Source organism: Plectrocnemia conspersa, unplaced genomic scaffold, assembly GCF_051122295.1.
Source record: "Plectrocnemia conspersa isolate PC_06_02 unplaced genomic scaffold, ASM5112229v1 ptg000002l, whole genome shotgun sequence".
Taxonomy (NCBI): Eukaryota; Metazoa; Arthropoda; class Insecta; order Trichoptera; family Polycentropodidae; genus Plectrocnemia; species Plectrocnemia conspersa.
The window spans coordinates 7,476,358-7,492,764 of NW_028277166.1; the positions used below are offsets into that span (position 1 = coordinate 7,476,358).

The 16,407-nt window shown below is 31.1% G+C and overlaps 1 protein-coding gene and 1 long non-coding RNA gene across 2 annotated transcripts in view; both read left to right on the forward strand.

Annotated features, from left to right (window-relative positions):
* Positions 1–16,407, forward strand: part of nonC (serine/threonine-protein kinase Smg1) — a 146,471-nt gene that overhangs the window by 19,409 nt on the left and 110,655 nt on the right. The window lies entirely within an intron of this gene.
* On the forward strand, positions 4,280–5,893 carry LOC148237523 (uncharacterized). The gene is made up of 2 exons (XR_015808938.1): positions 4,280–4,523; positions 4,780–5,893. It is a non-coding gene; the product is annotated as an uncharacterized LOC148237523 (long non-coding RNA).

Sequence of the window (16,407 nt, forward strand, 5' to 3'; positions counted from 1 at the left end):
ATTTGACCGAAATCAAAGGACAAATTAATACCCGTAACAAAGGCAACCCTTCAAGTAAATTTTCTAAAAACAATACGTAAAATATTTTGTTATTTCTCGAGCATAAATACCGTGGGTATCTAAAAATAATATCATTTCATGCATAATCATTTTGTTTGAAATTATATTTTACAAAAGTTTTTATCGTAATGATTCATAATGAATTTTACTGGAAAACATTATCCCTTATTTAATTAAGCTAATGAAAATATTTTCTTTACAATATTTTTTTGTGGATCTGTAAATATCTGAAAACTGATTCCCGCTTATGATTGCAAGTGCTAGTCAGTATGTCACGTTTCCACGCAAGTCATATTTTTTTATATAATAAGAGAAAGAATTTGAATGAATGAATATTATTATGATACTAAGTAGTATTTACCAGGTAGGCTTCCGAGTGTAGCGAAATTAAAATCAAGAGTGACATTTAAAAATTTATCTGGTGGTCAGAAAAAGATGTTGTTGATTCTGACCGCGCGCTTATTAGCTGTTAACCTCGTTTCTTGGACTTAACCATCTTAACAACTAAGTAGCTTATTTTTTATTAATACATAATAATTACTATAAATATATTAAATATTAAGAAAATATCGATTCTGGTTATTTTATATAGATTTCCTTAAAAATGTACAGAGGAACGCATTACTCTTTTTTGAAAGTCCTGTGAATCGTACATCAAAAAACATAGGATTCCAGGGATCTTGACACAATCCTTAGTGGTAAAAATGCTCCATTTTACTGCGTTTGTTTATTAATAATTTTTGGCGAAATTTTTCGTTATTCTTATTTATTTATTATGTATGTAAGATAGATGATTTTTATTAATCTTACGGTTCTTTGTCCTTTGTCATGAAGACGATTAAAGGATATTAAAGGATCCTGTATTTAAACCCTCGGATTACATAGCTTAAACAATCATTTTGTGTACTATCTGCATCCATATATTTTTTTGGATAAATATAAGAGAATATTTGTTTATTATCCATTCTTGTCTCCCAGCGTGTTTTTGCGAAAAATTGTATAGCATTTATTGAAAGTACTAGAAATTCCAGTTTTGGGTTCTAGAACGTTTTCGAGAATCACGATCCTCTTTTGACGTACGCACTAGCATATGGCTGTCGTCATCCGGGAATTGCACATTGATCTGTTTAATGTCAGTTACGAGGAGCTGGTCCGATTCGTATCATTTAATTTTATTATTACTATAAATTATTTTTTTTTGTGTGTAATGTATTGTTTTTTGCGCATCGTTGCGCAAGTGGGTAACCTGTTAGGTCACGATGTTCTTAATTGAATTTAAATAAATATATATAATATATAGCACCGCCGGAATTTTATATCCAATAATAATAATGATTTTTATAAAAATAATTTTATGGCCATTTTGAACGGTACTAGAGCTTATGAAAAAAAAATATATTCAGTATAAATCATTTTTATGGCATAACGCAAGATATAATTTAAATGCTAATAGCTATTTGGTAAAAATTTGCTTATCAATATTATGTGACTTTAATTTTAACGATATGCATCTTATTTTCTTTCACATTCAGATTACTTGTGTCGCAATGCACATTCTCTATTACTCAAAAAATAATTTAGGTTGTGCGAAAAAGTATTTCCATCATTATTTATATGTAAAAACACAGATCCGCGCGTAACGCACTGAAGTAGCGCGTGAAATAATACATGTTTTATTAATATTTTTAAAGTTGGTTATTTTTTGCGTTCCTAAATATCTATTATGTTAACTAAAATAAATATATACATTTTATATTGATTGTTAATCATAGTATATGTAGTTGACATGTCACGAGTTGAATTGAGCGCAGCTTTTTATTATAAAACGCACTGGTATAGAGCTATTCATAAACATTAAGGATTAGAATAGCTATTTTAATGTACTCTCTTTACTATTTCAATTGATACAATTCTACTTGTTAATAGCATACAATATTTTTACCCCGACGTACAATCCTTTGTATACATCACATAAAAATACACGGAAATGTGAAATATCAGAATGAGATATGCGGGTTTATAACTAAACCGATTGATAATATGTATTCAGTTAGGCGACAGCTCATTATATTGGATATACAAATATATGTTATTTTCTTTACAAAAAAAATAAATTGGATTGGACCCCTTCAAGTGCACTTGCTTCGTCGTTTGAAAATAAACAATAATGATTCATTGTTGTTGTGTTGATTCAGTTGAATTCTTAACAAATACGCAGTAATGAGTAAACAATTTCAAATCTTTTATAGTATTATATAACGTTTTTTCAGGATATGTTATAAGAGCACCATACCATATAACAATAACAGTTATACATTAAGCTAATTATTAATTACAACGTATTGTTTCCAAATTACAAAGTGCCACGAATTATATTATTTACAAAATATTATATACATTGTACGGCACCTGAGATGTTATATATAATTCTATACAAATGTATCCATTACAACTGTCGACAGTCTTAAGTGTACCGGCAACACGGTTTTCGTCCAAGTCATTCCACAGTCAATAACATGTTATGTTTCTTAAAAATGGTGACAGCTCTTTTAAGTTCATCGTAATCTTCTTCAAAAATTAAATAACTTGCTAAATTTTTCTTGAGTTATTTAAGTGGCTGCCGTCAGTATCTGAGCTATTATACTGGAGTACCGTAGGGATATATTTTGGGTCCTCTGTCCTTTTGTGTATTGATCAGTGACATACAGCTATCGCCACGATAAACTATGCACATGCATAATACTACTAAGGCTAACATTATATTGTATATCTTACATTTGTTCCACAAACTTTTGCTATAAAAATGTTAGCGTGACACTTAGCATCGCTAAGTGTCTCGTTGTCACATTTTCCAGATCGCATTGCCCGGCGGAATTGTCTTATCTAGTTAAGGCGTAGGAGTTTTAAACAAAAATACTTCCGTTGATGACTTGGGAGTGATGAGGATTTTGTATGCTCGTTGAGGATGCTCGGCTTTGTTATGCGGAGCGCGTGTCACTTCTCGTTCTGTGCGATACGCTAGTTCGTAGCGCCCTTATTGTCTGGAATCCAACTATTGTAAAAAGAAGTATTACATTTTTTTGTCGTATCAGTGTTTGCATCCTAATGTTTTTTGTTAGTAGCGATGGGATATAATTCATTGCATTCTCGGCGTAGGGTTTACTAAATGAAGCACTTTTTGAAGTTACTAAAGGGCGGTGTCGACAATCCTTCAATGCTTGAAGACTCTGCTGCATACTTAAAATGCTCTAGAGTCGCGATCGCGTCCCTTATTCATACCCGTCGGCGCTCGAAAATGCTTCTCTTGCAAGGAGCTTTCCAAACACAATGATATTTTCGGCGATTAAAGCTGGAAAAAAATATGTGAGATAGTGCTTATCGATTTAAGTGTACACATAATTGTTTTTTTTATGACCATTTGGTAAACCTGTCAAGTTTTGATGGTTTGATTTGTAATAAAAATTTGTATTTATGTAAATCGTAGCCGTATTGTATGCATACAGTGTCACGCGTAATGTTGACACAATTATATGTTTCATAAAGATAAGCTGAGGCAAATGTTATATAGCAATGTCATATAGCTCTAGAAAAAGTTTTAACTGGTGATTAACAGCCAAGCCATATGAGATAAATGTAAATTATTTATATATGTAACAATGTACAAACTCTAGTAATATTTTTTTATACGTTGCTTATTTACTTTAAAAATAATCTCGTTTCGAGATTGGACTTAAAAAAATATAATTTGGAGTGTCAAGGGTTAAATCTAATACAATCTTATTTGAACGCAGCTGTTTGCTTAAAAGCGGCGACGAATAATTGTCGCTTTAAATTAATATTTGAACAAAAAATTCCTTTGGGAAATCTTTGAGTTTGACAAAAAATCTGTCTTATAATAATTGACCTTACCATATTCATACATAACTAAAATTTCCTGCTTAAAAAACTTAAGCAAACTATAAATTATAGAACCGTCAGAACTCAAAGTTGACAATATGAATTTTGCTGCGAAACTAGATTTAACACACAGATTAATTTGTACACTTAAAGAGTATATGCATTGAAACAATTTTCTTGATATAATGTATTTATCAGTTATATTTAATGTTGATATTATTGATCGGTCGTCGCGACCTAGGACTGAAAAAGGTTAACGATTTTTTTCCCTCGGCGCACATAAGGCCAATTAACTAAATTACGGCGCCAAAAATACGAAAAAGTATTCTCTTCAAATTAATCACAAATATTTTTAAAACGTTCTTTATTAACCAGTCCGCAATGCTCCGTATTTTTTTTTTGTTAGTGCAACACCCACGTGCTGGCACGTGCCTGCAAAGTTAGGTTATCTTCCGCACGGCCAATATCGGTCAGTTGCGCCTGAATTGTCGACGGAGTAACTACGCTCGTCCTATTTTCCTAAATTTGAAATCACAAGGTTTTAAACATGGATATTGAAGCTTCAGGTATATACTTTAATATTAAATTATTGTTAACGTAACAGTTATACGTAGTATAGATATAATATATGTTTTATGAAATACAATTTTTGTTTAAATAAAATATTGAAATGTTAACTTAAGCTAGAGTTATAAAAAAAGTTCCAAAAAGTACACTAATTTTTTTTTACTAGTTCGAAGAAATATCTCATAGTTAATATAAAAAAGTAAAATTCAAGTCCCCCTCCTTCCCCCTTTGTTAAATCGAGCTTATTATTTTCAGGTAGTCGTGGCGATCCTGCTCTTAAGGAAGTGAAGATTAAGAGAAAAGAACTATTTTTAGTGTTAAAAAATGAACAGTTTTACAAATTATCGTCATTAAAGTGTAATGAACAATTATTACGGTATATTTTGGATAAGTTTGGTGCTAGTGAACTTTCTGAAAATTGTACAAAACAAATAAAACTTATAGTCAAAATGTTTATCACAAAGCTTTTGACGAAATGGCGTGGTTGTAATTACATGTACGAGCGTTTTAACAACAAGCACATGAAATGGCTTGATGAAGACTTAAAACTCCCGGAGATACTTGTACAACCATCACAGCTTCCGTCATCAGCATCAAATCGTTCAGAGCAAAAGAGGCGCGGCAGACCAAAAAAATTGTTCGAAGAGAGTTCTCAGCGCAGTAAGCAACGACACGTTGAATTAATTATATCAAATCACAGTTCAGAAAAACTGTGCTTGGCTGCAGGTTCTAGCTTGGTGAAATCAGGCAAGAGAACTGCAGCCCAACTTGTAAAATTAGCTATCCAATCTACGCCCAGAAGACTAAAAAAAATGAAAGTGGTGCATGATACATCATCATCTGCTACTACTATAAGACCGTACAGTCCTGAAGAAGCTTTAGGTCTTATAGTGGATCTTGGGTTGACAAAAGAAGGATATATGACAATGCGATTTGGAGCAAAAGAAAGAGGGGCTGATATTTATCCCTCATATCATGCAATAGTAGAGGCAAAGAAAAAATGTTATCCTTCAAATATTAAGGTTACAGAAAATGAGGCTGTAGTACCACTGCTGGATCTTCTGACGCATACTACACAACGTCTGGCACAAGTACAAGCTGATGTGATTCTGCAGAATATTTCGGAGGACTGTGATACAATCGAAATGTATTATAAATGGGGTCTAGATGGCAGTGGTGGACACAGTATATATAAACAAAATTTCGCAAACAATTCAAAATATGCGGATTCCAACATAATTTTATGTACGATTGTGCCACTACAAATGTGTGAACCTAACAAAAGCAATAAAAAAATATATTGGAAAAACCCGACACCATCATCGACAAGGTATTGCCGTCCAATTAGCTTCAAAATAAAAAGAGAAAATGTCCAAAATGTGAAATATGAATACAACCAAGTACAAACACAAATATTGCAATTAGAACCCACAGTAATTGTTCTAGGGACTAAGGCAATAAAATTCATACATATTCCAATATGTACGATGCTTGATGGAAAAACTGTAAACATATTAACTGATACTTCAAGTTCGCAAGCGTGCAATATTTGTAAGGCTACTCCTAAAGATCTAAATGATCTAGATATACAAAAGAACAGAGTCTGTGATGAAGACACCTTTAAATATGGCATTTCTGTACTACATGCACATCTTAGATGTTATGAATATTTACTGCATATTGCATATAAATTAGAATTACAGCAGTGGCAAGCAAGAGGGGAATTTGCAAAAGAAAAAGTAAGGGATAGAAAAAGTATAATAGTGACTGAATTTTATCAAGAAATGGGCCTCGTTGTTGATCAACCAAAACAAGGTGGAGGCAATAGCAATGACGGTAACACAGCACGAATCTTTTTCAAGAATCCTTTGCTTGTTTCAAAAATAACTGGAATCGACAAAGAATTAATAGAAAGATTCTCAAACATACTTTCCATCATTTCTTGTGGGCACTACGTCAAAGAAGAACTATTTAAAAAGTATTGCTTTGAAACAGCACAAATAGCCATTTCACTTTATGGTTGGTACAAAATGAGTGCTAGTGTTCACAAACTCTTAATACATGGAGCTGATATTATAAAATCTTTACCCTTGCCAATAGGCCAACTGTCAGAAGATGCAATTGAGTCAGCCCATAAAGACTATAAAAAATTAAGACAATATCACTCCAGAAAAACTTCAAGAATCAACACCAATAGTGACATATTTAACTGGATGCTAGTAGCATCGGACCCTATTGTGACAAATAAACGAAAAAAACCTAAAAAACAAAAAACACAATTCAATGAAGTTGTATTAAGCATGCTAAGACTGCCTACTTTCTGTGGTGGTGATGAAGTTGAGAGTAATAGTGATCAGGAGTCTGATGATGATGATAAAGATGATTATGTGGATGTAAAATAATATTTTAATCAAAATTGTAAATTATGTACCTATCTCATTATATCAAAATACAGATATAATTTAATATGAAACTTTTTTTTTTTAAATTAGAAAACTATGAGTACCTGACCTCAACTAACTATTTTTTTGAAAGATAATTATTAAGTAGTCTCCTCATAAGCACTTCTGATCAGAATATCAAATAAAATCATGTTTTATATTTTTGTCGTCGTAAATTGATGATTCGGCCTTATGTGCGGCGTCCTTGGAGGCGCCCAACATGGAAACATCGACGCCAGTCTATTGTTGTTCAATCGATTTTTATCTCAGATTTTCCGAGATGTTGGTTTTAAACGAGATAAGCGTCGTCATCCACACATCCTTTATCTCCAGGTTTCCCATTGCTCGCCTTAATCCTCATATGATTGGCTATATTCATCACGAAATTCTTCTAGAAATATATTGAACGATTTTGTAATGTGTTATTTTATAACCGGTATATTTGGTACTCTCAAGATTTAATTTTAGATGCAAATATTAGTTATATTATAAAAAATGACGAACAAGCTTGCGAAGAGAATATGAAATTACATAATCCCTTCCTCGTGTACCGAAGACTCAAATGTCTAGGTATATTAGTTTTTCGGAGGAAAGAATTGGGTGTGGTGGTTTCTCAGTACGAAATTCATATGGGAATTATTATTTCATTTTGTGATTCACATTATAAATAATAGCTAACTCAAACGCCATTTATTAAACATTATTTAAATATTGTTTTCATCTCTAGTGACATCTGTGTCCTTTAAAAATTGAAATAGGTAAAATAAAGTGACACTTATTTATATTAGGGATCGAACCATCTGTAATATATTATATTTTATGTATCTATGTATATAACTCTAAATGCAAAGCATTCATACATCATTAAGCAGTAAGATATTATAGAATCATGATTAATTCTGACTTCATATTAATCGCCAAATTTACAGAAAATAAAATTTGGCACCTTGTCCATAAGTAATTAGATTTTAAATGATGCCAAAATATCAACGGAGCGCACTTAAAGGTAGCCCTGTGTGGTTGTTATTTATTACATATATTCATTGGCAATTATATAGTTAAACTCTAATAGATTAGTTAATCCAGAGATAATTCCAGAAACCCGATTATTTTGCTTTGATGTAGAGATTGGAAAATACTTTATATACTTATGTATTTTCATGCATATTTTATTGTAATAGTTCATAAAATGTATTCTAATAATATTGATAGTGTAAAAGGTTAATTTAATTTCGGCCATATCTGATAGAATGTTGTTGATTTCAATGTCGCGAATTTTCCACGACGTCGTTTGACAGTTTTGTCCATTGAATGAGAAAACTATTGATTCGTTTGTAACCATAACCATTACATAAGACGTTTAGTTTCCCGTTCTTCTGACTTATTGTTCGTCGCGTAAAAGGTACATTACGCTAACGTATACCGAAAAAGTGGGTAATTGAGAGAGTAAATTCGTAATTATATCGACTCGACGCCAAATTGCGCGAAATCCAATTGGGCCAGTCGAAATTCGAACTGATGGCGCGAGAGATCCGCTTAATTGGATGTGAAATTATCTTTTGATTTGAATTATCATCAATCACCGAAAAAATAATGAGGAGTTCGTTAAGAAACAACGCTCTAGATTATATGGAAATGTTTCAAGGGGTTCTTGAACGAATAATATGATTAGCGAGGAAATTAGATTAGCGGCGTATCTACGCATTTTCCTAACCGTAGAAAATAGGTTCGATGATAACCTTTGAAATGTGTTATATTATTTTATAACTAGCTTGATACAATAACAAATAATGAAAAACATATAAATATCTGATAAACTTTGATGTTTATTTAATAAAATATTTTCTGGATTCGAAGCCAGAAGAGGTTTATTGTGTAACATATTTAATTTTGCTCGTTGATTTAAGCTTTCGTTGAACTAGTGGTGATCGATAATAATAAGAAAGTTCATACATAAATGGCTGATGATACACAGTGTCACATATATATGCTTTGACGAATGGGAGATAAGGTTAATTGAGAGCCAATCGCATTAGTATTTAGCTCCACTTCCAAATCCAACCATTTGTAGAAATTTAAAGAAAAGCAATACTTTTTAATGTATTGTAATGCCGATAGTATTTTTATAAATAAAATTAATTTTTTTTTTGTATTTGCTGGTAATTTACGACTTTCGAAAGTCTGCGTGGTAATTGTGCAAATCATGGGTGTTCTGGAACGTCTATTTCTAATAGTTATTATCTGTACCAGATTTGACGTGATTTGTGATTTGTCTGTTTACAGCTTAGTTTCGCTTGGTATGGATTAGGGTAAATTTTCATATGTCCTACGCCAGAATCGAATAAGTTCTGACTTGTTGTATACTTTTTTTTTATATTGTGTAGGTGCTTCGCTCTTTCCTATTCTTGACCTAATTGCCAATGCGACGCTTCGGGGTGGAAACAGACTATTTTATTGTCTGTTAATAATAACTATTTTGCATAGTTTTATTTGGAGATTTGGCAACGCTATTAGGATAAAAAGCTTAATTATTTTTTAAAACAAGAATTTGCTCTGTCAACCCAGTCTGAAATTAAAAAGAAAAGTTAACATTGCAGTATACAAAGTGTATAAACTGAACCAGATCCGGCTTGCAGGAAAAACAGACCTCGGATAAAATACCCACTTATAAAACCATGTCGCCTTACAATTCCATACTAAAATAAAAAGACATGTGTTAGGCTCATCGCGTTTGAGCTTCTCCATTATGTTGTATTTCTATGTTTCTAACGTAATAAAATGCGTTACGTTGTCCTTACGTAACGTTCTGTTAAACACGCGAGTTAAAGGGTGCCAAAATTTTTGCTAATCGCACACACGTGTTCACGATGTTTCGTTCTTGTCTTTTTCTGTCCTTCCGCGTGCCGTCTCTTTTCCTAGATTTGGCGTTTACCTTGGAATTCGTGAACGAAATTCCGTAACGTAATCGCTTATAGCGCCGTTACATTCCTCTGTTCAATTAGCTATGAAATAAAATACACGTGCACGATTTATGGCGGTCTAAATTGAAATGTGTCAGAAAAAATAATATGAGTGATGCAGTAGTAAAACTTTGATTGGGTGGGAAAGTTATTTTCCGAAAGATTCGTTCACTTTATTGGTTTCCAAATTGTTGCTTGTTTGATTAGTATTCAGTTATAGATTCCTATGTCATTTTTTTCATAAATATATTTTTATGTTTTGTATTATTATTTTTATTTTACATATATGGTAATGATAGCCTATTAGATCAATGGGATCTTTATTTATGGGATCCGCAAAATTATTATTAATAATTCTCATATTTCTTACATGATAGAAAATTGAAAAAAACAATTGTGGGACCATGTAAGATTTGAAACAGCAACCTACAGCTTATATGCAAAAACTCTTTTATTGCTTTTGACGTGAATTTTTGATTTCTGAGAAGAGATAATTGTTTTTGCGCTCTCCTATTGACCAAAATTCGCTTTGAATACACTTTAACCTATACTTTCATATCAAGTCCACAGTAATATCGGTAAGGAGAGCTATCACATTTTTTAAATATAATATAATATCCAAGTGCAGACCAACTATAGAGCAATATGCGAGATGCGACGTTTTTCTGTACTTTCTTCCGCTAATTTTCCCTTGAGAAATGAGTTAGCTTAGTTTGTATTTTGGACTTCACCTAATGAAAGTTCTAAAATTATAATTAGTTAGATTTGGATTTGAACTGAAAATGGACGTTTCGCAACTGTAAAATTGACTTTCATGGACATTTTAGAGCAGCATATAATTTCACTAGCGCCTATCAGTTAAATTATATTTTCGCTAATAAAAATACACATTCACTGTCACATTTATACATCGCATGTAAATAAATAATGATATATTACTACGCATGGAAAAGTTAAAATCAAATAATTTTCTAGAACCTGCGGAATAAATTATATTTTCACTGGAAAAAATATATATGTATCTACCAGTGATAATGTATTCCGATATAATTTCATTGTAATGACTCATTTTAAAACATATATTCTGAATATATTTATAATAATTTTTGGTTTAGAATCAGGAACGTATTTTCAGCTTTTTCCAGGGGTGAGGGGAGGGACAAAAGTTGACCAGTCAATGCTCGTTTTTTAATATTTAAATTTCATTAAGATTCATAGTATTTTAAAGGGCACAAAATAATAAATATATGACAAATGATTCGTCAAAATCAACTTTACGATTCGGAATTTAATGCTTTCAAAATATATTGAATTATGTAAAAACAGTAGTTTAATTTACTTAAAGAAAATATGTACGTAAATGTTAAAACAACTCTTTTTAAATTGAGAACCATGGATTACAGTTCACACGTCAAAGTTTTTAGCAGCTGACACAGACTGGTCAAAAAAATTTCAAAATCAAAATAAAATGGTTAGGAATTACTAATTTTTTTTACCGTAATATATTGATGGAAGTATCTCTGAGTAACTAATAAAATAAAATACTGGAAATTTCATCATCAAATCATTTAAAATGGCTTCAGAAAATATATTGGGCATGACATAGATGTCTTTGGACTACAATGGTAAAACCATTTTTGCATGAAAAAATTCTTTTAGACTTGTAGAGGTTAAGGAGGAAAAATGTACGGGTAAATAAATAAAACTGAATTACAATTGTGCATAAATTAGTCTTAGAATAAATATATATCGTCACTCGAAACAATATAAGACAAGAAATTGTAGAGCGTTTAAACCATTAGCGTTAATTACCGTAACAAAAACTACTTAAACGCACCAAGTACATTTATTTATTTATAATCTTCTAGATACGCCTCAAACAATGCTCATTGTCTTAGGCATCGAATAGTATTGTCACGCGCATCTTTTGTTAATATTCGGTAAGCGACCACAATGGCTTCGCTTATAAAAGTGCACCCGAAAAACATACTTTTGTTATTGAAATATAATATCTATATATGTAGTAGGACAATTTCATACAAATTCGTTGCACATCTATGTATATTATTAAAGTTTAATTTTAAATATAATACTTACATATGCTACACACATATAAATACGAATTTATATTTGTTTTCACAACATTATTAAAATACTTTTAAATATAAACTTTATTGTTTTGTATTACACTAAAGTTGACATCCTTTTAAAGCTTTATTATTGCTAAAATTTACATGAGTAATAAACTTCAAGTCCCTTATTGTATTAACAGGTTCCATTTGAACATTATTCAAGTAATTGTTTATTATTTCAAATTCATCAATATCCAATATCTATCATAAAAAGGGACTGTGTTTATTACCTAAAAATGTGTTTATTACCTAAAGTCACAAAGGCAATGAAGATTGATTCTTTAATATTATTACACACAGTATTAAATGTAAAGGTAAGAAAAATACTTTCGATTAAAAATCTGTGTAACTTATAGATGTTTGTAAAATATGTGTGATATTGTTTTTTTTAATGGGAAAAATAATATTATATAATACTATAATATTTGTGTTATTCAACGTATAAATATTTAGTAGTTTATTATATTTAGATACGAAAAGCACCGGATACACTGCTAGTTTCCAATGTCACTTTTATATTATCACCTCGCTGTCATTTTAAGCAATTCGACGTCTATCATCCAGGGAATATACATTTTTTTCTTCATACCTTACAACCCATTTTTTCTAACTCAATATCGCTCCTAGCTTAACTGCTCATGTTTTTATTTCATGTCTCTCTGAGGGAACGATCTATTTGATCTTTTTTTTATTGGATAGAAAATGGCGCATACGCACATTTTCGCAATACCATCGCTTGGTTGCTGTTAAAGCTCAAATAACAATACGGTTTCACTATGTACATATGTACATACACACTTTGATTTGTTTACATATATTTTTCTTCGTTTCACGCAGATAATTACCCATTGTTTTTACACATTGTGCGTTTGGTTAGATATGATAAATAATGCTACCGTATTCCATGTTTTATATTGATAGTGTATGGATTTTTTTCAATTTACGTACGTATTATTGTCAGGAGATAATAGTAATATTTCAGCGATAAGTATACTGATTTTACCGTTTTCGCTCAGATAAGCAAGAAAAAAATCGGCGCCATTTTTATTTTGCATGCCGAATTCGCATTCATATATTCCATGCAAATTGTGTCAGATCTAGAAAGACAAGACCTTCTTGGGTCATTTTTAAATTATATGTTTTTTTAATGGAAGTTCCATGAGTTTATTGGTAATTTACTTGTTTGTTTTTTGTATCTATTACTCATATTCGTAAAAAATATCGATCATGTCCTTGAACTTTCGGTTGTTGATTGATCGTTTTTTTGTATAGATGTTTTCTATTTATCTATTCTGAGGATTCGTAGTGTCATATGTTATCGATTTTATATTTTCACTCTCTATTCGTTATCGGTCGATGATTCCGTCACGCTATGATCCACAAGTAAATATTTTGATTCCAAAAATAACGTAGGTTTAATTCTCGTTTACGATGCATCTGAATTTAAAATTGAGAAATTATATAATTTAATAAACAGTGTAATAGTTAGATTTCATATGGTAGGCGTTAGAATCTCTCTGAATACAGAAACAGTTAAATGAAAATCGAAATATTACAATTTTAATATTTTTATTTAAAAAAAATTGTCAAAAGAAATCATTTTTGTATGCCTAAACTGCTTTAATTATATTTTTTGAGAGGTGCTTATACTCTTCTTACTTCCGACATTTGAGTCATAAATGATTTGGGGATGGAAAGATTTGTTATTGTTCCTTTTTGTGCATTTATTAAAAGAAAATAAATCCTTTACGTAACGGTCGTAATTTTAACAGTCGAAGTCATGGGGTACTTATCAATACGATACACTTATCCCTCGATTTACACGGTATTTGTTTTACGCGGTTAAGAAAAAACATTTTTTTAAATACTCCAAATCTTTGTTCCACACGTGTAGCGCGGTGGTATACAAACAGCACGGGTTAAGGCTTACTTCCACCTCTTGCACTTAACCAACATCCGAAACCTCTCCCACTACCCATGAAGTTTGTCGCTTTTTGGAGTTCACGCGTGTCGCTGAAGATTTTATTCGTTTACTTTAAGTGTTTAAGTAACGGGAAAAAGTACACGTGAATACTATACAATAGTTTTTTTTCAAATTTTGTTCCATGCCTCGATTTACGCGAGATTTTCTGAAACGTATTTACCGCGTGAATCGAGGGATTAGTGTAAAGTATTCCATTTCGTTTGTAAAGACACCGAATAGCCAATTTTATGGTTTATATAAAATATGTATATACCTAATACGTACAAAACTCCGATCGTCACGTACGCCAGCATTATATATACAGTATTTTCTCATGCTCGAATGTGTGGTATCGACAGAAACTTTAGTTTCTGAGAATTTAAGTTAGCTTCTCCGCGACATTAGAATACAAGAAACGGTTTATTTAATATCGGCGTATGTTTGTTGATTTGATTTATGACTTTCTTTTCAATGCAAATTTTTATGCATTGAGGCGAAAACCATCTCGAATTATAGTCAAGATTTTGTCGGAAAATATAAATTTAAGAATGTTATTATTGTATACATAAAATGATTAGACTTATAGAAGCATTATAAATGTAAAAAAAATAGTAAAATTAATAATGTTCTGTTGAATGGTTTTATATTTAAAAATTATTTTTCCTTAAAATTAATAATATTTCTTTTATTAACAAAAATACATAAAAATATACTTTACATTGCTACTATACTTAACCGAAGGTAAAATATTAAATAATGTATATCTTTCTTAAACATCTGTTTATTTTATTCTGGATGTAAAATATCTCTTACAAACCCCGTAGTTTTTAATCCTTTGAGCGGTATCGCCGTACATGTACGGTGGTTTTGAAGTACCCCAGATAATTACAGTCGATAGCGTCGATATTGGAACTTCGTTATAGGAATACTACGTTATAGGGGACTAGGCACCCATACAAAATTTAAGATTAGGTTATTTCATTTGTATTTTGTGAATTTAACGAAATCTTTTTTTTTCCCATTATTATGTATGAAATGACCTTGTATATAGTTTGTAAACAAGAGCACGTGCCCTATGTTCTTATTGCGACACACGCGCGAATAATGTCCTTGATTTTGCGAGTGCCAGGGGAGTCAAATGTATATATAATATTAATAAATATTATTATAATTTCATTTTAATTTTATAAAAAATATTGATGGTCTTTGAATCGATAAAAAATTAAACATAAAAAATATGTTTAATAAATTAACAAAATTTAACGATAAAATAAATTATTAAAACATACTAAAAAAATATTTGTAAAATAAATTTAAGTAATAAGCAACAGAAATAATTATAGAAAAAATACGTAAAATTAACTCATTCTCAGGTGTGTGTACTAACAAATTGTGTTTAAATTAACTCACACTTCTCAAAGATTTTGAGATATTGCTAATTGTTGCTTTGGCATCTGATATATATAATAAATCATAATATGTCGCTGTACAAAATATCATTAAATTGTATTAAAATTTAATTGATTGCATTGTAAAATAAATCCCGATGCTTATTTTTATTCTTCCCCCACGGGATTCAATTACTTTATGATATTAAATTTCGACGTTTTTTTAATAACGTGCCACAATACGGATCCCTTCCGCTGTCGCATTTTAGCTTTTATTGTATGCACAATAACAATTTCCGCCCGTTTAAAATTTTCCATCCCTTATTTTATAAAATTACACAGAGGATATACGATTTTTTTGTATGTTTTATTTCAACGGTCCAATTAGTCCACGGTCAATTATGGCACATTGTTTGACATAACGTTGTTCGATCGCAATTTTTCATATACGGCCGGGACATATTTTACATATGCCGCTTATATCTATCTATAATAAATTATGTACGTTCTGAAAATGCATTAAACCAGCTCTCTCGGGGTTTCGCTTAATTTTTCACCAGATTAACTTTTTGACAAGCGACGTTTGCGGGCAGGGGGATGCTTTGTGAATTAATGAGCGTGAAAAATTAATGTCGCCCTTCTGATCTCTTCAATCTCTCGCTGTTTACATATTATAATTTATTATGTTAAAATTGTCAGACTTTGATATGTGTTTTTTTTTGTGGATTTATTCCGAGGTTGTAAATCAATGCCTTTGTGTATGTTACGCAATCTGTGAACGATTATTTTAACGATTACTGTAAATTATTCATTAAAATATGTATCCGACCTTCTTTGGTTTCGTTAACGGAAGGCCAATTGCATATTATCCTTCAAATCCGTATACGGTTCGGTAAATGTGTATTTGAACCGACGTTATAAAGCAATAACAGTGCAATGAACGATCGTTAGGTGGGCGAAACATACCGCAAAAAATGTATAATTTATAAAAAACTATTA